The 27,214-nt window shown below is 47.8% G+C and overlaps 1 protein-coding gene across 1 annotated transcript in view; it reads right to left on the bottom strand.

Annotated features, from left to right (window-relative positions):
* KLF3 (KLF transcription factor 3) overlaps nucleotides 1–26,951 on the bottom strand; it is a 107,250-nt gene extending 80,299 nt beyond the window's left edge. The window contains exon 1 of the mRNA XM_073562995.1: nucleotides 26,931–26,951. The gene's annotated coding sequence lies outside the window, so the exon portion shown is untranslated. The remainder of the gene's footprint in view (nucleotides 1–26,930) is intronic.
* Nucleotides 26,952–27,214: the final 263 nt, after the last annotated feature.

Here is a 27,214-nt window from a genome sequence, read left to right as displayed (position 1 = left end):
CCTTGTGGGACAGTCCCTACTCTAGTATTTAAAACCTTTCACTTGCCAAGTGGCGTAAATGTGAATAAGGGTCGAGTGGCTGAACCACTAGTAACAGCTTAGGCCAGACTGGATGGCTTTCCCAGCTTAGAAAGAGGGCGGTCACACCCATATATGCACTGAATGCACAATGAAATGAATAAAAAACAAATCTGAACTGAGAAAAGTAAGTTAATGTGTATGCACAATGTAAGTGCATATTAACACATGACCATTAACCAGAGAAAACGAAAAGCAAAAAACACAAATATCCTGAACTAAAAGTAAAAAATATACTGCAAATAATGCATAAAGGTAATAATAATAAGGGTATTTAGTAAACATAATTTTGATCAAAATAATGTACAAGCCATCCTGCCACGTCACGGCAACCCTTGTGGGACAGTCCCTACTCTAGTATTTAAAACCTTTCACTTGCCAAGTGGCGTAAATGTGAATAAGGGTCGAGCGGCTGAACCACTAGTAACAGCTTAGGCCAGACTGGATGGCTTTCCCAGCTCAGAAAGAGGGCGGTCACACCCATATATGCACTGAATGCACAATGAAATGAATAAAAAACAAATCTGAACTGAGTGCATATATGGGTGTGACCGCCCTATAATATCCCACATCATCCCGTCAGCCAGAGCCACCGGTCAGTACCAGAGCATTTGAGGGCAATTGCCCTGACTTCCATACCGGAGATCCCTTTAAGAGAGGCATGGGGTCAGTACCAAAATGCAGAGTAGATTTGCCCTAACTTCCATACTGGGGATCCCTTTAAGAAAGCCTGGGATCAGAAATAGAGCACTGGATGGATTTGCCCTGACTTGCATACAAATGATCCCTTTAATAGAACCCTGGGGTCAGAATCAGAGCGCTGAGGGATTTGCCCTAACTTCCATACAGGAGATCCCTTTAAGAGAGCCTGGGATCAGTACCAGAGCATTTGAAGGCAATTGCCCTGACTTCCATACCAGGGATCCCTGTTATGAATGAGTCACCGAAGGAGGAAAAAACAAAAATACAAGCTAAGTCCAGAAAATCGGAGAGGTTGGTAGCTATCGGATTGCAGACCCCTGATCCTATCCACAACAACTAACAGTAGCCGTGGGGGGTTCCTACGATGCCCTAGACCCCTCAAACACAGCCGGAGAACTAAATAGGCCTAAAGAAAGAAAGGGGAATTCTAAACTGACCCAGAGCAGACCCCAAAGCAATAGGCAGCCCCCAACATATAATGACGGTGAAGCAGGATGAAAACACTAACACAGATAGAAAGATAGGTTGAGCAAACGATGGGGCCCAAGCTACCTAAAAAGGACAGGATAGAAAAGCTGCTGTCTGCAATCCGTAAAAAACCCTACCAAAAAATGTCCCAACCGTCTGATAGGAAAAACAGGCCCTGAAGTCGCTAGGACTTCAAAATGACTATATCAGCACTCAGGTAAATTCTGAAGACAGAGCAAAGAGACAAACTGATCAGAGACAAAAAATGGAACTCAGCACACCCCCGACCGGGGATGGCTGAACTCCAAAAAACAAGGTAAACAAAACAAAACTAATAAGTTCAATAGCAGAGCAAAAACTTATCTTTGGGAAGCAGGAATCAGACTGGTCTCCAAGAATCCAGCAGATAAATCACCAGCGACTCAGAAGGGCGTCGGCTGCCTTATATCCAGTCAGAATCTCCTGTTACCCAGTCATCATCAACCAGATCAGGTGTTTGGTAATCAGCCTCACTACCTTCCTTCACCAGAAGAGGGAGTTCATCAGACATCGACGGTGAAGGGGAAAATGAACTCACAACAGATCCCTTTGAGAAAGGCATGGGGTCAGAACCAAAGCACTGGATGGATTTACCCTGCCTTCCATACTGGAAATCCCTTTAAGAAAGGCCTGGGGTCAGTACCAAAATGCTGTGGATTTGCCCTAACTTGCATACCAATGATCCCTTTAAGAGATGGAGGATGTGTGATGTGTATATGGGCATGAGAAGGGGGATTAATTTCTGTCATGTGCTCTGCTCCTTTCTGGGGGGCAGACAATGGCTGGGAGCTTATGTTCCCAGGGATTCTAGATTTCTTGCACCATGTCAGTGTCTGCTGAGGTGTTGTCAAGTGGGAAAACTTGCTCATAGTAACCAATCACAGCTCAGCTTCTTTTAACCAGCTCTGGTGAAATGAGAGATGCTTAGGGATTGGTTGCAAGGAAAACTGCTGCTCATAGCAACCAATCACAGCTCAGCTTCTTTTGAACAGCTCTGGTGAAATGAAAGATGCTTTGTGATTGGTTGTGATACACACACACACACATTCACTTTTATATATAGAGATTATAATCTGTTGGGTTCCAGGAGCTTGTAGATATCTTACAGGGTCACCATGTAAGGGTACCGTTACACCTAGCGACTCACCAGCGATCCCGACCAGCGATATGACGCGGTCAGGATCGCTGGTGCATCGCTAGGTGGTCGCTAGTGAGCTGCCACTCAGGCAGATCTCACCAGCGACATCGCTGGGGACGGGGATCGCTACTTACCTGTCAGACGCGGCGATCCTGTGTCCTCCCGCCCAGCTCCACGCGTCGCTCGTCTTCACAGCAGGAAGCGCCGCAGGAAGTGGCCGACGAGGAATGGTCCAGCAGCTTCTCGCGCGATCAGCGATAACCAGCTGGGGAGCCAGTCGGAGGTAAGTATCACATGCAGCGATATCGCTAGCAATATCGCTGTAACGTCACAAAATCGGTGACTTTACAGCGATATTGCTAGCGATATCGCAGTGTGTAACGGGGGCTTAAGAAGTAGGTTAGTTGACAAGTCTCAAGGTGTGGTATACAGGTATTAGCCATTGATGGATTTTGTGGTAGATAAAGGGATTTTCTCATTTTTATTTATTTTAGTAACTATATAGCACCATTAATTTCACAGCTCTTTACAGACATCATCATCACTTGGCCTCATATTCTACATTACCTATCCATATGCTTTTGGAGTGTGGGAGGAAAATAGAATAATCCCAGAGGAAACCCACACAAACACAGGGAAAACATACAAACTCCTTGCAGATTGAAACACAGAAAAACACAGTATAACAAACGTATAAAAATACTCTGTTGGGAAAAAGTAACAGTAAACAGCAAGTGCTAGTAAAAAAATGACAACAAAACAGGGTATTTGGTTGTGTTTTTTGCAAAAAATGTATACTAAGCCGCTCTACCAAACGTCAAGGTATACCCATATCAGAGCAGTCCTTAATCGATGTATTTAAAAACCTGACTATGTGTATGGAACCTATATGAGCAGGATTCAGAAAGGTAATGTCCGATGTGGACACGCTGTGGAAGATGGCTTGTATGTGCATAGCTGTGAAATTAATTACCGTATATACTCGAATATAAGCCGAGATTTTCAGCTCATTTTTTTGGCTGAAAGTCCCTCCCTCTCGGTTTATATTCGAGTCATATACGCCAGGGGGTCGGAGGGGGAACGGGCGTGTCAGGTCATACTTACCCCTCCTGTCGCGGTCTCTGCAGCCCCCCTACTTGTCCCATGGTCTCCCTTCTTTCCTTCAGCGGTCACATGGTACCGCTCATTAAACTCATGAATATGCACATATTCATGGGTTTATTGAGCGGTACCACGTGACCGCTGAAGGCAGGAAGGAAGACAGTGGGAGAACGGAGCTGCAGAGACCGCGCCAGGATGAGTTAAGTATAGGCTATATTCACCTGTCCTCGCTGCATCGCTGCTTGCTGCTGTCTGATGTGTCCTCTGTCACTGACATTCAGACTGCAGAGGGCGCGGTGACTTGGATAGTGTGCGCCGTGCCCTCTGCTGCCTGAACGTCACTGACAGATGACGTGGCAGATAGCGGTGAGCAGCAGCGATGGACGCAGGACAGGTGAATGTCTCAGGTGCCGGGTCCTGAGCCAGCAGTGACACCAGCACCTGACACCCAGCGACGGAGAGGTGAGTATGTCTTTTTTTATTTTTATTTGCAGCAGCATTGGTAGCATATGGGGGCATAATGTATGGAGCATCTTATGGGGGCATGATATATGGAGCATAATATATACCCTGAAGAGGCAACTACAGGGAAATGTAGAATTACAGAGCGGTCATTCAAATGAGTGACTGCTCTTGTAACAAAAGGACTACTATACTAGCACAGCCATGGAAACGGACGTCACTAATGATGCTTCATTTCAGAGTGGGGACAGAAATTCCAGCATTGATAGTAGCCTTTGCCCCCCCGATGACATCTTGTTTGAGTATCCCAGCATGCAATGGGGGTTCTCAAACGAAGCTTAATCAAACAGGAAGTTGTTAGAAAAGTACAGAGCAGGGATAAGGAATTTTTTATTAAGTATATTAGAAAAAAGATTAGATTATGTAGTGCCTGCATCTCTGCCTACAGTCCCTGTCTCCCTGCAGAGACACCAGCGTACTCACCGCCAAGGCTCCTGTCCTGCTCCTTCCGGGTCTGCTGCTGCCCAAGGTGCATGCACTCCTAGCAAGCCTCCAGGCACTGTGCTTAGGGCATGCGTGCACACACTTCCTCTTTCTTAAAGGGGCAGTGTGCGTTCCCCTAAGGTGTCCCCAGCCAATAACTGGAGGTCATTACTATTTAAACCGTCTCCTCCAACATGGAGGTGCCTGTGCAATGTTGGGTTTGTTCGTAATACGCTTGTCAGTTCTCAGGTCCCAGTACTTGCATCTCACCCTGCTGCACCTGCCAGTGCTTCCTTCAATAGTAGCCGAGTCCACTGCACCCGCCAGTGTTTTCCTTAATGGTCGCCGAGTCCGCTGTACCCGCCAGTGCTCATCTCTCCGTCAGACTGTCCTGTCTGCACCTGCAGTTCCTGTCATCTTCTCTGCCTGCCTGAATCTGTTGGACAGTCTCCTGGGCCATCCCAGTTACCCATTCCTAGGAGTCAGCCCCCATCTACCCAAGGTCAGTCCTGGAGTAGCACTTGGATCACCTCCCTAGTCTCTCTACGGACTGCTGTGTCATTAGCTGCTGCATGTCCATGGTCGGATTGGGTGAAGCCATGCCCCTCCAGGTCTTCCTTGGACTTTCGCACAGTGGTTCCACCACCCATTCCGTTACAGTTTCCACAAGCCATGGAATCCGCTAGCTCCCAGGCGTCTTCCATCTTGGACCTATACCAGGAGGTCTCCCACCAGAAGGATCAGCAGGACAAGATTCTATCCTATCTACGGTCTGTGAATACCAGTCTTGATATCCTGGCAGTACTGGCCGCTACCACACCCTCTCAGGTGACAGTTACCACCACGGTGACCGACCAGGCAGCGAGTTATGCACCCGGTTCCGGATCTCATCTGTCGGCTCCTCCACACTTTGGCGGAGATCCTGCCCTGTGTCGGGGGTTCATTAACCAGTGGACATTGCATTTCGAACTCCTGGCTCATCAGTTCGCCTTGGACCTAGCCAGAGTGACCATCATGTCACATCTATCTGGTGAGGCCCTAGCATGGCTCAATTCTCTGTGGGAAAGAGGGGATTGGTTGGAATCGGACCAACAGTCCTTCTTGGAAGCCTTTTGTAAGGTCTTCGACAAGCCCAGTCGCGTTTCTTCTGTAGCCTCTTGTCTCCGATTACGCCAAGGTAACCTCTCTGTGGGCCAGTATGTGGGCCTTTTTTGTACCTTATCTTCGGAACTCGCTTGGAGTAATGAGGCTCAGGTGGTAACTTTCTGGGAAGGCCTCTCTGGGTGAATCAAGGACGAGCTAGCTGGCCGGGAGTTACCCACCTCTCTGGATGACCTGGTGTCTCTTGCAAACTGAATTGACATTAGGTTCCAGGAACAGACAAAAGCGGTGAACCGCGAGAGATCGGTACACCTGGCTCCCACCTTTACACGACCGATAATTAAGCAAGTTCCTGACGTGACTTCTTCGCTTGAACCAATGCAGAGTGACCTGGTGAAGCCATCCAAGCGCCTCCAAGAGGTTCATTGGGTCGAAGGGACATGCTTCTACTGCGGCAGCTCTGAACACCTTATTCATTCCTGTGCAGAGAGACCAGGAAATGCCAGTGAAAAAGGTCAGTAGGAGAGGCTACCCTGGGCAAGACTTCTACCTCTCCATCATTGACTCTGACTGTGTCTGTCTCCTGCAGCAAAAGGTCTTTTGTTGAATTGGCCGACCTGGAATCTTTTTCCGTGGGTAACTTTGTTCAACAGGCTGTTTTCGAAAGGTATAAGATTCCGGTCCTACGCCTTCCGGATTCATTGGCGATTTCTTCAGTGGATGGAAAACCTCTTCCCGAGATCATCCAGTTCATCACGGAGCCCATGGAGCTTCAGGTGGAGATGCTGCATTTGGAGAAGATTTATCTTCATGTGCTGTCTGGTCTTTCTTATCCTCTACTTCTAGGTCTCCCGTGGCCACAAAAACACAAACCTGTTCTGGACTGAAGGTCTGGAGAAGTACTCCGTTGCGGCTCAGGATATCCCAAAATGTGCCTTGCTCCCATTCGTCCTGTCTGGGCTCTTCCAAGAACTGGGGAACGACATCTTTCGTGACCTGCTCTATACGTGTGTGGTAGTATACCTGGATGACATCTTGGTATTCTGTCCTGATTTGCCAACACATAGGAGGGGCGTTCACTAGGTTCTACTAAGATTAAGAACTAACCGTCTCTACGCCAAATATGAAAAGTGCGACTTTGAAAAGTCTTCCATTCCGTTTTGGGAGTTTCTGAGACAGGTCTGAAGATGGATCCCGAAAAGGTATGTGCCATCATGGTGTCCCTGTCCAGGCGATCTTAAGGCTAGCCAGCTGTTTCTCGGCTTTGTGAATTATCGCCAATTTATTTTGCATTTTTCTTCCCGGACTGCTCCTATTTCTGCCCTGACCCGCAAAGGAGCCAATCCTAAGGAATGGACTCCTGAAGCAGAAGATGCCCTTGTATCCCTCAAGCAGGCAGGCATTCTCTTTGATTCCGATGCTGCATCGCCCAAACCATAACAAGCAGTTCTTCCTGGAGGTAGATGCATCTTCAACAGTGGCCGGAGACGTTCTCATTCAGAAGTCTTCATCCGGTCACATGGTGTCCTGCGGCTTTTTCTCTAAACTCTTCTCGGCACCAGAACGTAATTACTCTATTGGCAATAGAGAACTGCTCACGATCAAGCTGGCTCTGGAGGAGTGGTGGTACTTATTGGAAGGAGCATTGCACCCTGTGGTAATTTACACTGACCACAAGAATCTGGCTTATCTGCAGTCTGCTCAGCGGCTTAACCCTCATCAAGCCAGGTGGTCTTTGTTATTAGCTCGCTTCAACTTCACAATCCACTTTCGGGCAGCTGATAAAAACGTTAAGATGGACTCACTCTCCTGGTCCTTCCAGGAGAAGGAGCCTAAACATATCATTGAGCCCTCCAAAATAATCAGTCGCTCCGTTAGACTTATCCCGTTTACCCACTGGTAAGACTTACGTGGCTGAACCTGACAGGAAGCGAGTTCTTCTCTGGGGACATTCTTCTCAAGAGGCAGGCCATGCTGGACAGAAGAAGACAACTCTTCTTATCTCTCTACACTATTGGTGGCCGACACGGTGCAAAGATTTAGTCTCGGCTGGGCCCTTGTGTGCCCGATATGACTTCCAAAACCTTCCGACCTGTCGGTTGCTTCCCTTGCCTGTGCCATCTGCTCCCTGGCAGCATATCTCCATGGATTTCATCACGGAACTGCCGGTGTCAGCTGGATGTACTGTCATGTGGGTGGTAGTGGATCGTTTCTCCAAGATGGCTCATTTCATCCTGCTATCCGGTCTTGCATCTGCACCAGTACTGACAAAAGAATTCATTCTTCAAATTTTTCATCTCCATGGTCTATCGCTTCATATAGTCTCCGATAGAGGTGTCCAGTTTACCTCTTGTTTCTGGAGGGCCATCTGTAAGCTACTGAATGTTACTTTGGAAATCTCATCTTCTTACCATCCTCAGTCCAATGTCCATGTGGAACAAGTCAATCAGATCCTGACTAATTTTCTCTGGCATTTTGTCAATGTTCACCAAAGGGACTGGGCTGAGCTCCTGCCTTGGGCCGAACTCTCTTACAATAACCACATGAGCGAGCCTTCTGCCAAATCTCTATTTTTTGTGGTCAACGTTCAACACTCCAAAGTGCCATTCCCTGTGGCTGTCACCTCCGATATTCCTGCCACCGATTCCCTTGTCAGGAACTTTTCTGAGATCTGGGAGGACACCAAAGTGTCCTTGGTGAGATCCTCTGAACGGATGAAAAGACAGGAGGATAAGAGACGTCTGGATTCAACTCTGTTTCGTCCTGGAGATAAGGTCTAGCTATCATCTAAGTATTCCCGCCTCAAGATACCATTCTATAAATTCGGTCTTCACTTCATTGGTTCCTTTGAGGTGTTGAAACAGATTAATCCATTCTTCAAATTTGCCAGTATATGACATGAGGATAATTAAAGGGAACCTGTCATGTCCTTTTTTGCATGTAAACTGTCCCTAGTGCGTTGTTAGTGATGCAATGTGCATCACTAACATTTTTTTTCATGAAAAACGGTGATGTAATCATGTGCAAAAAGCACTTCATATAGTTATATCGCACCTGCTCGTTTAGCCATAGGAGTGTGCTTCATTTTATTCAGTCACAGTTGTCGCTGCCCACACAACTTGTACGATGTTCACAGGGTTGTGGCAACATTACGCAAATCCACTTTGAAAAACCCTGTGCTTGCGCAGTATATCGCAAAGTCACACTTGCACAGTGTCGATCGGGGAGCCGCGCATGTGCTGTGATTAGTGGCTTCCTGTGCATGCACGCTTAACCCCTTCGTGACAGAGCCAATTTGGTACTTAATGACTAAGCCAATTTTTACAATTGTGACCACTGTCAATTTATGAAGTCATAGCTCTGGAACGCTTCAGCGTATACAACTGACTCTGAGATTTTTTTTTTTGACATATTGTACTTCATGTTAGTGGTAAAATTTCCTTGATATAACTTGCTTTTATTGATGATAAAAAAAAAAAATTTGGCAAAAATTTTAGCAATTTTCAAACTTTTAATTTTAATACCCTTAAACCAGAGAGTGATGTCACACAAAATATTTAATAAATAACATTTCACACTTGTCAACTTTACATCAGCCCAATTTTGGAATCTTAATTTTTTTTTGCTAGGACGTTATAAGGGTTAAAAGTTGACCAGCGATTTCTCATTTTTCCAGCAAAATTTACAAAACCATTTTTTAGGGGCCACCTCACATTTGAAGTGAGTTTGGGGGGTCAATATAACAGAAAATACCCAAAAGTGACACCATTCTAAAAACTGCGCTCTTCAAGGTGCGCAAAATCACATTTAAGAAGTTTATTGTACTGTAGCATTCATTCACTCCAGCCTGGATTACTGCAACGCTCTATTAATTGGCCTCCCCGTTACTCGACTATCCCCTCTCCAGTCCATACTTAATGCAGCAGCCAGGGTCATCTATCTGGCTAATAGGTATTTGGACACGTCCGCTCTTCGCAAGTCCTTACATTGGCTGCCCATTCATTATAGGATCCAATTCAAAGTACTTGTTCTCACCCACAAAGCTCTCCACAGTGCAGCACCCCCTACATCTCCTCCCTCATTTCTGCCTATCGGCCTAACCGACCACCGCGCTCTGCAAACGACTTTCGACTGACCTCTGCACTCATCCGTACCTCCCACTCCCGACTCCAAGACTTCTCCCGTGCTGCGCCAATCCTCTGGAATGCTCTACCCCAAGAAATTAGGACTATCCACAATTTGCATAGTTTCAGGCGCTCCCTCAAAACACATTTGTTCAGATCAGCCTATCACATTCACTAATCAAAGTCATTCTATGTGTAAGTATGCATGTGTAGCCCATTCACTATCTCCATCCATCCCTCACGATGGCTGAACCATCATTGTAAATACGCCATTGTCAATACACACCTGTACTTTGTATCTCCCCCACCTCATTGTAGATTGTAAGCTCTCACGAGCAGGGTCATCTTATTTTGCTTTAATTATTGCATTGTTAATGTTGTTACTTATGATGTGTTTTGAAACTGTTAAACTGTAAAGCGCTGTGGAATATGTTGGCGCTATATAAAGATTATTATTATTATTTATTAAACCTTCAGGTGCTTCACGAGAACTAAAGCAATGTGGAAGGAAAAAATGAACATTTTACTTTTTTTCACAAAAATAATTTACTTTGGAACCAAACTTTATTTTCACAAGGGTATCAGGAGATAATGGACCACAATATTTGTTGCGCAATTTCTCCTGAGTATGCCAATATGTGGGGGAAAGCCACTATTTGGGCGCATTGCAGGGCTCAGAAGGGAGGGATCACAGTTTGACTTTTTGAACGCAAAATTGGCTGGAATCAATGGTGGGTGCCATGTTGTGATTGTAGACCCCCTGAGGTACCACAGTGGAACCCCCAATTCTAATTCCAACCATAACACAATCCTAACCCCAACATACCCCTAACCTGAATCCCAACCCTAACCACAACCCTAACCCTACCGCATCCCTAATCCCAACCATAACCACAACCCTAACCCCAACACCTCAACACCAACCCCAACCTTAACCCTAGCCTCATCCCTAGCTCTAGCACCAACCCTCATCCCAACCCTAGCCCTAATGGATAAATGGAAATACTTTTTTTATTTTATTATTTTTACCTAACTAAGGGAGTGATAAAGGGGGTTTGATTTACTATTTTTTTTATTTTGATCACTGTGATAGTGTCTATCACAGTGATCAAAATGAACCAATAGGGAAAATCTATTGTTGCCGGGTGCTGGCTGACAGATCTCGGCGGGTGCACTGCGCATGCACCCACCATTTTCTTCCTGGAAGAAGACGCCGAGGGCCAGGGGGCAGAGCCGGAGGGATTGGGGGACATCGGAGGTCCTGGGGGAGGATCGGGGGACCTCATTTACCTCCTCTGATGTGCTAGATCACATCAGAGGAGAGAGAAATAAATGGGAAACTGGGCTTTTTTTTGCTGTCGACGTTATTCGGTGAATAATGGCGATTTCAACACTGGGGACAGTAAAAACTGACCCGAATCATCTTCTCCAGGGTCTCAGCTACCCCCGGTAGCCGAGACCCCGGAGATTTTCCGAGGCTGGTGGGTGTTATACACTTATTTCTCAGCACCGTTAAAAAGCAGAGCAGCAGAATAAGTACCCTTAACTGCGGCAGTTAAATGGGGTATCGGCAGTTGTTAAGGGGTTAATCTGCGTGTAGTGTAAGGGGGATGACGGCACCGCGGGTACCTGCGTGCCAGGGCCGGAACTGATGAGGCTGCATCCCCTGTTCCCAGGGGAAGCTTGAGCTAGCAGGACCTTCCTCCTGTCCGATGAGGCATGGCTATACGTTACCAGGGGCAGCACTGGGCGTGGGAACAGACGGAGTTGGTGGGAAGGTGCGGCGCGCGGTTGAGGAGAGTGAGAGCTCCTGCTTTGGAGCCTTTAGATGAGGCGTGCACCCAGCCGTGAGAGAGATGGAACGCTGAGACTGACGAGTAGCCCGTCGTGTATAGGTCAGCACCCGGACATCAAGGTGCCAATCACTCTGTAACGGTCAGTACTGCACGTGTGCTGCCTGACAAAGACTCTGACTGGGCACTGCTGCTTCCTGAAGCCCCAATGCATATTCGTCAAGCCTCACCTAATTCTGACAGGACTGTGGCCTATACCTTGCCGGCCACCGGAGTCTCCTTAATGAGGACTCCACGGGACGTTTCAAAGACTCAACGTTGCCAGCCAGGCACGTATCGTTGCCTTCTTCAGAAACCCACCGGATCTTCGTTTTGCCGATGGCTGTTGGCGCCATCATCCGCTCCGGGACCTCTTCTGACAGGAAAACTTCTGATAAGTGACTCCTTTGAGAACGACTTCACTCGTTACTCCTATGTTGATTCCCCACCAACCAAAGCCCTGCATTTCCTGTACTGCCTGTTATTTACCTCATGGTTACCTATCTCCCTGTTTTATTAAAACCTGTTAACCCTTGATCTGCCTCCTGTCCATCACTGCGTCTGCCGGCCTGCTCACACTAGTACTCAGCTTTCACTGACGCAAGGGAGGGGAGCCACTTGTCACTGCTAAAAAGGACATGACCGGTTCCCTTTAAAGGTAACCTTTGTCTTCCTCTCACGTTCCCTTTCTTCTTTGCTTATGTCTTTATTGTCAGGAACACCGCACTGAACTTGCTCACTGAGCCAGTGCACGTGCCCTGAGTAAAGCGAACTGTGTTCAAAGATACCTGTGGAGCAGGCAGCAGCCGAGTAGGTGCGTACTTCAGAACAGCAGGACCTGAAGCATGTGACTGCTGGGGGCATGGCCTAAACTCCAGAGAGCTAGGAGCTGCAAGAGAACTCCTAGCAGGGTAACTGCAAGACAAAGTTACCAAGGGGCATAGACAGGGAGGGTAGTCAGGACATAGCCAATGAGTCATACACAGTGATAGCTGCAAGATACAAGAGGGGCGAGCAGAGAGTAGTCAGATCACAGGCAACGAGTCATACACAGAGAGGGTAGCGCGGTACAGAATCAATAGACAAACTCACAACGGGGAACAGAACCGGGTTAGAACAATATAAACAAGCTATAACAACGAACAGGCACAGACACACAGAGGTCACCACACTTGGCCAAAGGTAAAAGTATAACTGACAGGGATTGAAGGTTCCCAGGGGTTTAAGAAGCTCTCCCAGAACCAAAGAGAGGCCACAATCATTAACCCCAGGTGTGCAGGTCAAAACCTGCACTGAGCTCCAGACATTAACCCCTGATGTGCAGCTCAAGAACCTGCACTGGGATCATGACAGTACCCCCCTCTCAACGGGGGGCCTCTGGACCCTCAGGCTTCCATGGGTACTTGGCATGGAAAGCCCGAACCAGGCGATCTGCATGTACAGAGAGAGCAGGGACCCATGAGCGTTCCTCTGGTCCATATCCCTTCCAGTGGACCAGGTACTGCAAGAACAACGCACCCGCCGAGAGTCCACAATATGTCCGACCTCATACTCCAATTGACCCTCCACCAGCACTGGAGGAACAACAGGCTCGGAGTCCTCTTTGACAGACCCTATGGATTTCAACAGAGATTTATGGAACACATTGGATATTTTTAAGGAGGTGGGGAGACACAACCTATATGCCACTGGGTTGACTATCTGCATAATCTCGTACGGACCAATGAACTTTGGTCCCAACTTAGCTGATGGTACCTTTAAGTTGATGTTACGTGTGGAAAGCCAAACCTTCTCTCCCACCTGAAACGTCTCCCCAGGCTCTCTTTTTGTCACAAAATATTTGTACCTCCCCTGGGCCCGAGAGCTATTACGCTGGACTTCAGCCAGAGGTTTTTTAACCGTTGAATGGACCCCTCTACCCCTGGACAACCGGAATCCACCCGTGAAAACTCCCTAAAATGCGGATTAAACCCATAGTTAATCAGGAATGGGGACATGTTGGTGGACTGACTCACCTGGTTGTTAAAAGCAAACTCCGCCAACGGTAACGCATCACACCAATCCTCCTGTCTGGCGGAGGTCAGACACCTGAGAATTTGTTCCAGGGATTGATTGGTGCGTTCTGTCTGACCATTACTCTCCGGGTGATATGCCGACGAGAAGGAGAGTGAGATGCCCAATTTCATACAGAACGCCCTCCAAAATTTGGCCACAAACTGCACACCTCTGTCAGACACCACCTTCAGGGGTACCCCATGCAATCGGACCACATGCTGCACAAACAACCTTGACAATGTTTCTGCTGAGGGTAATGCTGCCAAGGGAATGAAATGGTCCTGTTTAGAAAACCTATCCACCACCTCCCAGATCACGGTATTGCCCCTGGAAGGTGGAAGGCCGGTAATAAAATCCATGGAAAGATGAGTCCATGGCCTATCAGGAACCGGTAAAGGTATGAGTTCCCCAGCCGGCCGGTTATGCGAGCTTTTGGAACGGGCGCACACACCAAAAGCAGAAACAAATTTCTTGACATCGGACCTTAGTGAAGGCCACCAAAAACCCCTGGCTACTGCCTCTCTAGTGGCCGTGATACCTGGATGAGCACTCAGCCTAGACTCATGAAACTCCTGCAGAAGTCTAGGCCGCAATAAATCTGTAACAAACAATTTATCCCCTGGCCTGGTTGCCGGAGCTAGGGCCTGAGCCCTTAGAATTTCTTGTTCCAACTCAGATGAGACCCCAGCCACTACCACCCCTGGGGGAAGAATGGAGGATGGCTGCTCGGGGGGAGACACCGGGTCAAAACTTCTGGACAGGGCATCCGCTTTAACATTTTTGGACCCCGGTCAAAAAGTAATGGAGAACTGAAATCGTGAAAAAAAACTGACCAACGGGCTTGTCTAGGAGTAAGCCTCTTAGCAGATTCAAGGTATGCCAAATTTTTGTGATCCGTGACAACCGTGATAGGGTGAGCCGCCCCTTCCAAAAAGTGCCTCCATTCCTCAAACGCCAGCTTGACCGCAAGAAGTTCTCTATTGCCTACATCATAGTTTCTCTCGGCTGAAGAGAACTTCTTGGAGAAGAAGGCACAGGGTCTGAGATTGGTAAGGTTGGCCGGACCCTGGGACAGCACTGCCCCCACCCCTACTTCAGAAGCATCCACCTCCACAATGAATGGTTTGGACGGGTCTGGTTGGACCAACACCGGGGCAGACATGAAACATTTCTTAATCGCTGAGAAGGACTCCTTAGCGAATACAGACCAATTCTTACATCAGCGCCCTTCTGGGTAAGATCCGTGAGTGGCTTAACCACTTGTGAGAAACCTTTAATGAATCTCCGATAATAGTTCACAAATCCTAAGAAGCGCTGGAGCCCCTTGAGATCTCGAGGCTGAACCCAGTTAGCGATCGCCAGCACCTTCTTAGGATCCATACGAAACCCCTCACAGGACACAATCAACCCCAAAAAAGACAGTTCCTGTACAAAAAACGAACATTTTTCCAATTTAGCGAACAATTGGTTCACCCTGAGTCTCTGGAGAACTGTCTGTAGATGTTGCAAGTGAGATTGACTGTCCGGGGAATACACCAAAATGTCATCCAAATAAATAACAAAATGGCCTATCAGGTCAGAAAACACCACATTGATGAAATTCTGGAAAATAGCGGGCGCATTAGTTAACCCAAACGGCATTACCAGGTTTTCAAAGAGTCCTTCTGATGTGAGGAACGCAGTTTTCCACTCGTCCCCTTCCTGAACCCTTATCAGATTGTAGGCCCCCCGGAGATCTAACTTGGAGAACCATTGGTCCCCAGCTAGCTGGTTACATAAGTCTGGGATGAGGGGAAGTGGGTAAGTGTTCCTAACTGTTATCGTGTTCAGTTTCCGAAAGTCGAGGCACGGCCCCAAACCACCATCTTTCGTCTTCACAAAGAAGTATCCTACTGCCACAGGTGACACAGAAGGCCTGATATGCCCTTTGCGGAGACTCTCAGTTATGTACTCCTTCTTGGTTTGGTGCTCAGGCCCAGACAAACTGAACAATCGAGCCTTAGGTAACTTGGCTCCGGGTACTAAATCAATGGCACAATCATAGGGTCTATGTGGTGGCAGCGCCTCAGCCTCACTTTCGGAAAAAACGTCTTCGAAATCCTTCAGGTACTCCGGAATACCTTCCAGACCGACAGACGACACAGATACGGATTTAACAGCATTAGCAAGGTGTCCCAGATTACCACATTTATTCTTGCATCCCCATTGAGTGATCTCCCCTGTAACCCAATCAATGGTAGCATTATGGCATTGAAGCCAAGGCATCCCCAGTACCAGCCCTGCAGGCAAGTTATCTAGCACAAGACAACTTAGTTTTTCCACATGAGAGGAACCCACTTTTAGAGAAAAAAGTTCAGACCTGCAACAGATACCGTCCTGGGTAAGAGGGGACGAGTCAATTGCCACAAGTTTAACAGGATCCTGAAGCCTGACTGTCCCTATCTTATTAAGAGTCATAATTTTGGTATCAATCAGGTTCACAGCAGAACCACAGTCAACAAAAGCAGTAGTCTGAACCGGACCATTACCAAGTTCCAGTTCCACCTGCAACACCATTTTTGCATGTGTGGAAAATTGTACCTGAAGATCTGGGTAGCCTCCTCGACTACTACCCAGATGTAGCTGTTTCCCGCCATCTTGGAGGATGACAGACAGGAGGGGCAGTCCTTCTTCCAGTGTCCAGATTCCCCACAACAGAAGCACAAATGCTTCTCCCGGCGGCATCTTCTTTCCTTTTCCTCACAGGTGACAGCACTCACCTCCATAGCCCAAGAAGAGTCCGGGTCTCATCTCCACTGAAGAATAATTGGGTTTTCAGTTGCATAACGCCTCTAACCCGTAGTCTGCGATCCATGCGAACCGCTTGGGTCATGGCATCCTCCAGGGAGTCAGGTGGAGGATGGAGTGCCAAGGCATCCTTGAGACGTTCACACAGGCCTCTACGGAACAGCCCCCGAAGGGCGGCATCACTCCAAGAAATCTCGGCTGCCTAACGTCTGAATTCAGTACAGAACCACTCGACCGAGTGCTCCCCCTGACAGAGACTCATCACCTTGTCCTCAGCCAAACGCACTATATCAGGCTCATCATAAATAAGCCCTAAGGCTTCAAAAAACACATCCACAGACATTCTCTCCGGGGCAGAAGAGGAAAGCGAAAATGCCCAGGCTTGTGGGGACCCCCTAAGCAGGGACATAACCACCCCCACTCTCTGTTTCTCATCCCCAGAGGAGCGGGGTCTCAAAGAGAAAAAGAGCTGACAGCCCTCCTTAAATACTCTGAATTCATCTTTGTTACCAGCAAAAGTATCTGGCAATTTAACCGAGGATTCAGGTGGGACTAAAATGACATCTCTATTCCCCACCTGCTGACAGCACCCCCTGAACTAAGTCCTCAACCCACCGTTGGGACTGGGCCAGAGCTTGGTGTTCCAAACTAAGCTTCTGCAGCGACTGAGTCAAGCATTTCACCTGCTCAGATAAAGCACACATTGGGTCCATGCTGCAGAAGTGAGGAGAGAAAAAAAAATTCAAGGTCAGTTATAATGTCAGGAACACCGCACTGAACTTGCTCACTGAGCCAGTGCGCGTGTCCTGAGTAAAGTAAACTGTGCTCAAAGATACCTGTAGAGCGGGCAGCAGCCGAGTAGGTGCGTACTTCAGAACAGCAGGACCTGAAGCACGTGACTGCTGGGGGCGTGGCCTAAACTCCAGAGAGCTAGGAGCTGCAAGAGAACTCCTAGCAGGGTAACTGCGAGACAAAGTTACCAAGGGGCATAGACAGGGAGGATAGCCAGGACGTAGCCAACGAGTCATACACAGAGAGGGTAGCGCAGTACAGAATCAACAGGCAAACTCACAATGGGGAACAGAACCAGGTCAGAACCAAATAAACAAGCTATAACAACGAACAGGCACAGGCACACAGAGGTCACCACACTTGGCCCAAGGCAAAAGTATAACTGACAGGGATTGGAGCTTCCCAGGGGTTTAAGAAGCTCTGCCAGAACCAAAGAGAGGCCACAATCATTAACCCCAGGTGTGCAGGTCAAAACCAGCACTGAGCTCCAGACATTAAGCCCTGATGTGCAGCTCAAAAACCTGCACTGGGATCATGACATTTATTCTGTCTCTGATACTGTATCCAAATCTATCTACTCTGTTTCTTTCTCTCTCTTTCATCTTTCCTTTCTTTTAATCTCTCTCACCCACAAAGCTCTCCACAGTTCTGCACCGCCTTATATCTCCTCTCTCATCTCAGTCTATCGCCCTATACGTGCCCTACATTCTACAAATGACCTAAGAGTAACATCCCCCGTAATCTGAACCTCGCACCTCCGTCTCCAAGACTTCTCTCGTGCTGTGCCAGCTCTCTGGAATGCACTTCCCCAGATGATCACACTGATACCTAGCCCCGACCTATTCAAGTGTGCTTTGAAAACCCATCTCTTCAAACAAGCCTACTACATCAACTGCTCAGTAAACTAACTTTGCCCTGTTCCCTCCTTCCAAGTATTATTCTGAATCTGCACCCTACTATTCATCTGTCGCCACACCCTCCATGCACATGATAACTGCACTTAATACTTGACTATTGCACTTAAACACACAGGCTGATGACCGGATCATGCAGCTTTATATGAAAATCCCTATCTAATATATAAAGCTCAAGTGTGTGCATGTATGTATGTGTGTACGTCCGGGATTGGCATCCGTACCGTCGCAGCTACAGCCAAAAAATTTGGCACAGTCACACGTCTGGACCCCGAGAGTGTCCTAGGCTATGTTGTGAGGCGAAATTTTAACCCCGCGCGTTCCAATTCACCAAACAATTTTGCCCCTATCTACATAATGGGGAAAAAGTGTGTGTATCAAGCCCCGCCCCTCATTATGATGTCATAATGGTTGCCATGGTGATGCTGATGTCATCATAGGTTGCAAGCCCCGCCGCTCATTATGATGCCATAATGGTTGACTATGGGATGGAGGATGTGTGATGGGTATATGGGCACTGGACTATGGGATGGAGGATATGTATGATGGGTATATGGGCATGGGACTATGGGATGGTGGATATGTATGATGGGTATATGGGCATGGGACTATGGGATGGAGGATGTGTGATGGGTATATGGGCACGGGACTATGGGATGGAGGATATGTATGATAGGTATATGGGCACGGGACTATGGGATGGAGGATATGTATGATGGGTATAAGGGCATGGGACTATGAGATGAAGGATGTGTGATGGGTATATGGGCACTCGACTATGGGATGGTGAATATGTATGATGGGTATATGGGCATGGGACTATGGGATGGAGAATATGTATGATGGGTATATGGGCATGGGACTATGGGATGGAGGATGTGTGATGGGTATATGGGCACTCGACTATGGGATGAGGATATGTATGATGGGTATATGGGCACGGGCCTATGGGATCGTGGATATGTATGATGGGTATATGGGCATGGGACTATGGGATGGCGGATATGTATGATGGGTATATGGGCATGGGACTATGGGATGGAGGATGTGTGATGGGTATATGGGCACTGGACTATGGGATGGACGATATGTATGATGAGTATATGGGCATGGGACTATGGGATGGCGGATATGTATGATGGGTATATGGGCATGGGACTATGGGATGGAGGATGTGTGATGGGTATATGGGCACTGGACTATGGGATGGAGGATATGTATGATGGGTATATGGGCACGGGACTATGGGATGGAGGATATGTATGATGGGTATAAGGGCATGGGACTATGAGATGAAGGATGTGTGATGGGTATATGGGCACTCGACTATGGGATGGTGAATATGTATGATGGGTATATGGGCATGGGACTATGGGATGGAGAATATGTATGATGGGTATATGGGCATGGGACTATGGGATGGAGGATGTGTGATGGGTATATGGGCACTCGACTATGGGATGGAGGATATGTATGATGGGTATATGGGCACGGGCCTATGGGATCGTGGATATGTATGATGGGTATATGGGCATGGGACTATGGGATGGAGGATAAGCCGGATTACTTACCAGTAATGCTCTTTTAATGAGTCCACCACAGCACCCACTTGGAGAGAGGGATCCACCCATAGGAACAGGAAACCTACAGAGATAAAAGAGGGCGGTCCGCCTCTCCTCCTCAGTTGGATTTCAGCGTACCCGGAGGACCGCCAATTATTAGGCCATTATATTATTCCATATTCAAAAATTTATTCATTTTACATCTAAGAAGGTGTATATACATTACGTTAACTTCTAGGGAGGGTAGTGAACGGGTGCTGTCGTGGACTCACTAAAAGAGCATTACCGGTAAGTAATCCTTTTTTTTCTACTCTTCGCCACGACAGCACCCACTTGGAGAGACTTTCAGAGACCTTCACCTGGGAGGGACCACCGTGCCAAGGACCGCTCTGCCAAAGGCTAGGTCAGATGAGCATGATAAATCAAGCCTATAGTGGTTATAAAAGGTAGAGGGCGTTGACCAAGTTGCGGCCTTACATATAGACTCGATTGCGACGTCTCCCCTCTCTGCCCATGAGGAAGCCATAGCTCTGGTGGAATGCACCCTGATACCCTCCGGAGGATCTTCATTGCTCACGGAGTATGCCAGACCGATTGCGTCTCTGATCCATCGAGACAGGGTACCCCTTGTGACCTCATATCCCTTCTTTTGGCCCTGGAAGGAAATAGAGCCCTACTCTTCCTCCAGCTGCTAGACCTCTCGATGTATTGTAATACTGCTCTTCTAACGTCTAGTGTATGGAACTTTTCTTCCTCTGGAGAAGAAGGGTTACTAAAAAATGAAGGGAGGTGGATCTCTTGTGACCTATGAGACTTCCCTGCTACTTTTGGTAAGTATGAGGGGTCTGGTTTTAATATTAGCTGATCCTGGAATGTCAACAGAAAAGGGGGTTCTATTGAAAGCGCTTGTATGTCGCTAACCCTTCTGGTTGAGGTTAGTGCAACTAGCAGTACTGTTTTGAGAGATAGGTGCTTAAGGGATATTGAGTCTAACGGTTCAAATGGAGGAAGTGTTAGGGCCTCTAGCACCAGATTTAAGTCCCAAGGAGGAACTCTGGGTATGTGCACCGGTTCGCTCTGCTCACAGGCCGAGATGAATCTGGCTATCCATCTATTACCTGCCACGTTATAACTATAGAAGGCCCCTAAAGCCGACACATGGACTTTTAGTGTGTTAACAGATAGTCCTAAATCTTTCCCTTTCTGTAGAAACTCTAGGATTGCTGTTATCGGAATTTCTCTAGAATCGGGAGCTGTGTGAAACTCTAGGAATTTCCTCCATACCCTGGTGTAAATCTTTGTCGTAGCCAATTTTCGACTCTGCGGGAGAGTATTGACTAACCTCTCCGAGAATCCTCTTGCTCTCAACATTTCCCTTTCAAGTTCCAAGCCGTCAAGTGGAGATTGTCCACTTGAGGATGGAAGAATGGCCCGTGCGAGAAGAGCTTGGGGGTTGAAGGAAGCACCCAAGGGGACATTGCTTACAGGCATGAAAACCATGGCCTCCTGGGCCAAAATGGCGCTATTAAGATTATTCGTGCTTTCTCTGCTCTGATCTTCCTGATCACCTGTGGTAGTAGTATGATTGGGGGAAATGCATATGCTAGTTTGAACCGCCATGGGGCTTGGAGGGCATCCAGAATTTCCGGATTGTCTGTCACGTTTAAAGAGGCGAACCTTCGCACCTGCTTATTTTCCCTGGTGGCGAAGAGATCTATCTGGGGAAGACCTCATAGTGACACGATGCGTGTGAATATCTGCTGACTCAGGCACCACTCTCCTTGCCGTAGTGTATGGCGGCTTAGAAAATCTGCTTCCAAATTGTCTCTTGCCCTTATATGGAGGGCCGAGAGAGAGACAAAAAATGTTTTTCGGCTAAGGACAAGATCATTAAGGCGACTGATCGAGTCCCGCCTTGCCTGTTCAGATATGCGACCACTGTGGTGTTGTCTGAAAGGATTCTCACGTTTTCCCCTTGTAACTGCGGAAGAAAATGATATAATGCATAACTAACTGCCTTTAGCTCTTTCAGGTTTGAAGAATCCTGATCCTCGCTTATATCCCACAGGCCTTGGGCGAAGGTGCTTCCCATATGCACCCCCCATCCTGTGGGGCTGGCATCGGTAGTAATTATAAGGGAAGGCGTTATCACCCATGGTACTCCTCCTGATTATTATCCTCTAGCCACCATATTAGGGAGGTTAAGACCGTCTGGGATAAAGTAATTTTCTTTGTCAAATTCCCTCGGTCATGGGTCTCCTCTATGAGAATTTGATGTTGTAGTTCCCTTGTGTGGAACTGGGCCCACTGAACTGCCAGGATGCAGGAAGTAAGGGACCCCAGGAGAGACATTGCCTCTCTTAAGGATATGTGCGGCCCGATTATTGCTAACTTGACCTTCCTTTTAATCGCTGCAATTTTTACCTGTGGCAGTAGACATTTTTGTTTTATGGAGTCTAGCTGGAGACCCAGGAAGAGCTGGACGGATTGTGGCTTGATTCTGGACTTCTTGAAGTTTATTATCCAACCTAGATCCTGTAGAGACAAGATTGCGTCAGCAACTCGTCCATTACATTGTCGAGTTGAGTTCCATATTATTAAAAAGTCATCCAGATAGGGTATTATCAGTGTGTCCTTCTGGCGTAAGAAGGCCATCACTTCCAGCATCACCTTTGTAAAGACCCGTGGTGCGATGGAAAGGCCGAATGGCATGGCTGTAAACTGGAAATGCTGTATGGTGCCATCGAGGGAGACCGCCACTCTGAGGTATTTCTGATATCTGTAATGGATGGGAAGATGATAATAAGCATCTCTCAGATCCAAGCCTGCCATCATACAATTGGGACAATTGGGGAGGAGGAGCTTAATTGTAGATCTGATGGATTCCATTTTAAATTTATGATTTATTATAAATGAGTTCAGATTCCTCAGGTTAATTATAGTCCTGAATGAGCCATCTGGCTTAGGTACCAGAAAGAAAGGGGAGTAAAATCCTCTCCCTTCCTGTCCTTTAGGCACATGGACCAAAACTTTTTTGTTCAGGAGACTCAGAATCTCAGTCTCTATGGCCCGCTGTTGGATTGGCGAGCTGAGAGATGTTATGATAACTGAGTCATGGGGCACGTGGTGGAACTCTATTTTTAACCCTTCTCTAACAATGCCCAGAACCCAAGGGATGGTCGTGATTTTCTCCCATTCCTGAAGAAAAAACTTTAGTCTTCCCCCCTACTGGAGGAGGAGGACCCTCTAAACATGGCACCTTTGCCCTCTTCCTCTTTTGTGGTCCAGCGATTTTGATTTTCCGCTGGTCTTCCTCTGCCAAATGGTCGTCTCCCAAACGCCCTCCTATAAAACAGGAGATAGGGGTTAGGGAACCTTTTTTCCTTTCCTTTGCCTTGGTAAGGATTTCATCTAAGGTTTTCCCAAATAAGAACTCACCCTCACAAGGAATGGCACAAAGCTTTGCCTTGGATTGGGTGTCACCTCTCCAGCTTTTAAGCCATAGGCTACGCCTGGTGTTATTAAGCAAGCCTGCTGTTCTGGCTGCCATGCGTAAAGAATCAGCAGAAGCATCTGCTATATATGCAGCCGCGCCACGGATCAATGGTATAGCGGCTCGTAGTTTGTCTCTGGAGATCTTTTGGTCTAGTTGCTGGTCTAGTTGATCAATCCAGACCAGCATAGAACGAGCTGTGCAAGTACTAGCTATTGCCGGTTTAAATGTGCTGGTGGTTGCCTCCCATGCCCTTTTTAGTGAGGCATCAGCTTTTCGGTCAAGTGGATCCTTTAGAACCCCAGCGTGCTCCACTGGTAAGGCTGTTTGCTTGGAGGCGGAGGCGACCGCCGCATCCACTTTCGGAACTTTAGACCACGTTGCTAACTCCTTGTCGCTGAAGGGGTACCTTCTTTTTGAGGCCGAGGGGAGATAACCTCTCTGGTCCTGCTTCTCCCATTCCTTCTTAACTAGAGCTTTAATAGCTGGTATAACAGGAAAAGCTCTCCTTTTTCTATCTGGTAGACCTGCAAACATAATTTCTTGTGTTGTTTGCGGCTCCTTTGTCTCTGCGCACCCCATGGTGTTCCTCACGGATTTAACTAAGTTGTCCATGTTTTCTAAAGGAAAGCACGAACGCCCCTCCATATCAGAGGAAGATGATGATGTAGATGCATTGGAACTATCGGGGACCATTGCTTCGTCCTCATCAGAGTCTAAGCTTACCGTGGTTGGTTTGCTAGTCACAGTACTTATAGGTGTACTGCTAGGCTGGGTTAGGGCCTGTAACTCTTCCCTTATTATAGCCCTTATGTCTACGGCTGATGCCGATGCTTGTTTTGCCGTTTCATTAATGCATTTTTTGCATAGCCTTTTCGTGTAAGAGTCCGGTAAGTGACGTGTACAGAGGGCACATTCTCTATTTTTTGTTCTTTCCTTTCTCTTAGCCTAAGGTGGAGACGTAGCATAGGAGAGAGAGAGAGATATATTTATCAGCTTGGTAGGCAGGGAGTCATCCACTCACCCAGAAAAGCTGTAGGTACCGGCTCAGGAGGCTGAGAAGGAGGCTTGTTGGTGTGGTTTCTGTGGCTTCTATCCGAGGAACCTCGGCGTGAATGATCCTTGGCTGCCGCTGTATCATCTGCCTGGGGATGCGTGTCCTGTCTTGGTAAAGACATATTTGCACGCAATAACCATATCCCCAAGGTTTTATATAAGCCCCTTCATTATGCTGGTACCTCCCCCCTCCAGGTGCGCCTGCTTGTCTTAGGCGCAGCTAATTTGTCTGCGTCCGGCCTGGAATACAGCCGCCAGGCCTCTGTGTAAATTAAATCGTTTCTTTTTTTTTCTTTTCTAGGAGGGGGCGGGGAGCGCTTCTATATGCCCGCGATGCTCCCTTGAAACCGCGCGTGCGCCCTGTGCTGAGGAACCTCCGGTAACCCGGAAGTTCCTCCTTACCATTTCCTGTCAGCACTGCATGTGCGTCTCCTCCTGGACGCTGAAGCTTTTCTGAACACTGGAGGCTACCGCCCTCCCTCCGATTCCGCGCTCCCACACAGACCGGGATGGATCTTCCCCGAATCCCGGCGGTGTGTAGATCTGCAGGGGAACCCCGGTCGGCCTCACCCGACACCGGCGTTTCTGCCCACACTGCTGCGGCCCCAGTCGAGGAGGGAGCCGATTCACAGCACTCCCCAGTCGCTGCTTCCGGACCGGAACCCCTGCCGTTCACGCAGACACTGCTCACGGGGTTCCCTGGCCCAGGTATGAGTTTGTAGGAGAATCCTGGGGTTCCCAATAGGAACAGGAAACCAACTGAGGAGGAGAGGCGGACCGCCCTCTTTTATCTCTGTAGGTTTCCTGTTCCTATGGGTGGATCCCTCTCTCCAAGTGGGTGCTGTCGTGGCGAAGAGTAAAAATTATAATTTGCTATAACTAACCACAGTTATCTACTATGCCCGGGCAGCCCCGGGCTCTTCAGCTAGTTTATTATAATTGCCAGACCTGAAATAACAAGCACTTTTCACCTACTGTGTCCCCCCCCCATTTTCTTGTAGATTGCAAGCTTGCGAGCAGGGACCTCACTTCTAATGTCACTGTTTAAATTGTCCTAACTAGTATTGAATTTATTCTCTGTACATGTCCCCGCTTAATTGTAAAAGTGCTGCTGAATATGTTGGCGCTATATAAAAATTATTAATATTATCTCTTTTTGCATCTATCCGTAAGGATGGTGTAACAGGCCAGATTAACCCCCCGCCCAGAATATACCCGGGTTTAAAGTGGCCTAGGCCAGATTATACCCTGGGTATATTCTGGCCTATGCTAAACTATACCCCAGGGTATAAATTGGCCTAGGCCAGATTATACCCCTCCGGGTCAGAATATACCCCAGCTGCTGTAGATCAGATTTTTCATGCTTTTGACAACCATCAAAAACGGGGCGCCAGGCAGCACACAGGGCTCCAGGCAGCACACAGGGGCCCCAAGCAGCACACAGTGGGGCAGAGACAGCGCACAGGGGTCGTGCACGCTGTCTCCCCCCGCGCTCTCTGAGGCCCCGTGCGCCATCTCTGCCCCCTTGTGCCCTGCCTGGGGCCCCTGTATGCTGCTTCTGCCCCGGGCCCCTGTATGCTGCTTCTGCCCCGTGTGCCACCTGGGACCCCTGTGTGCCACCTGGGACCCCATTCGCTGTCTCTGGTCCCCGTGTACTGCCTGGGGCCCAATGTGCTGCCTGGGACCCCGTTTTTGATGGTTCTCGAAAGCGTGAAAAATCTGATCTACAGCAGCTGGGGTATATTTTGACCCGGAGGGGTATAATCTGGCCTAGGCCACTTTAACCCCGGATATATTCTGGGAGGGGGGTTAATCTGGCCTGTTACACCGGGATCACACATGCGAGAAATTTGGACGAGTCTCGCATATTAATACCCGGCACTGCCGCCAGCGCTCAGGAGCGGAGCGTGCGGCCTTAGACTATTTTCCTACTTCACATCATGAGATTATGATGAGATTTTGACGCTGCATATTTTTCATGCATCAAAATGCGCAGCGTCTTACAAATCTAGCAAAGTGGATGGGATTGATAGAAATCTTACGCCTTCTGTGTTCTTTTTCTATGCAGAGTATACTGACCTGCAGCGCATGTTTGAAATCAGCAACTTGTCAATTTCTCTTGCGGGCACGCTGAGTTTTCTGTGCAGATTTTCCATACGGAATTGCATTAGATGTGGAAAATCCACAGGTAAAAAACGCACATGCCTTTTTAGTGCATTTCCGTTTCAGAACTGCACTAAAAAAAAAATGCATGTAATCCGCATGTGACTGTATCAGCAAAGTCTTATCAAAGAGTAGCAAATCACGGCAGCTTTATTACATACCAAAAAGAGACAAAAACGTGATGAAGACTCATGTAGAAAACGCTCAAAAATGTAATGAAAAAAAAAAAAAACCCGCAAGTATCTTCATTTACATAATAGGTGCAGAAAATCTGCAGCATCAAAAACTCCCCAAATACTAATCGTGGGAACATAGCTGTAGTCATACACGTGTTATATAGAGCAGTACCATGCAAAGGGGAACAAATCCTTGGGACCTTGGTAAAAATATGAAAAAAAAAATTAAATCTAACAACTTTATAATTTTATATCTATATATATTTCTCAATGAATATTCATCTATTACATGAGTGCTCATGTGAACATCCCCCTAGGTCTGGGGCATGTCACTGGTGATGTGTGAATAGCAGCGAGGATATAACGCAGCATCCGGGTAATCGCTCACATGTATTTCACATTACCAGGTCTCATGCCAGTTCCCCTTTCTCCTGGCTCCGTACACAGCTGGGCAGAGACAGGGCTAACCGCAGGAGCGAGGAGGGCCGGGAGGGACCACATCTACTTGTTTTGGGGTTTCTGGGAGGGAGAGGTGTGCATCTGGCACAGCTGCCTAAACCCACTCCACCTTAAAAATACAACAAAAACAACAGGCAGTAACACCCAGGGCTGAAGGGGAAGGAAGGGAGGTGCTCAACCCAGCACTGCAAGGCTTCAATACATCTCAACACACTCCTATTACTGGCCT

The sequence above is a fragment of the Dendrobates tinctorius genome, unplaced genomic scaffold, assembly GCF_039654945.1.
Source record: "Dendrobates tinctorius isolate UK_male_01 unplaced genomic scaffold, ASM3965494v1 ptg000376l, whole genome shotgun sequence".
Taxonomy (NCBI): Eukaryota; Metazoa; Chordata; class Amphibia; order Anura; family Dendrobatidae; genus Dendrobates; species Dendrobates tinctorius.
Note: the sequence above shows the minus strand (reverse complement) of the source record. Positions and strands in the feature narration are given on the sequence as shown.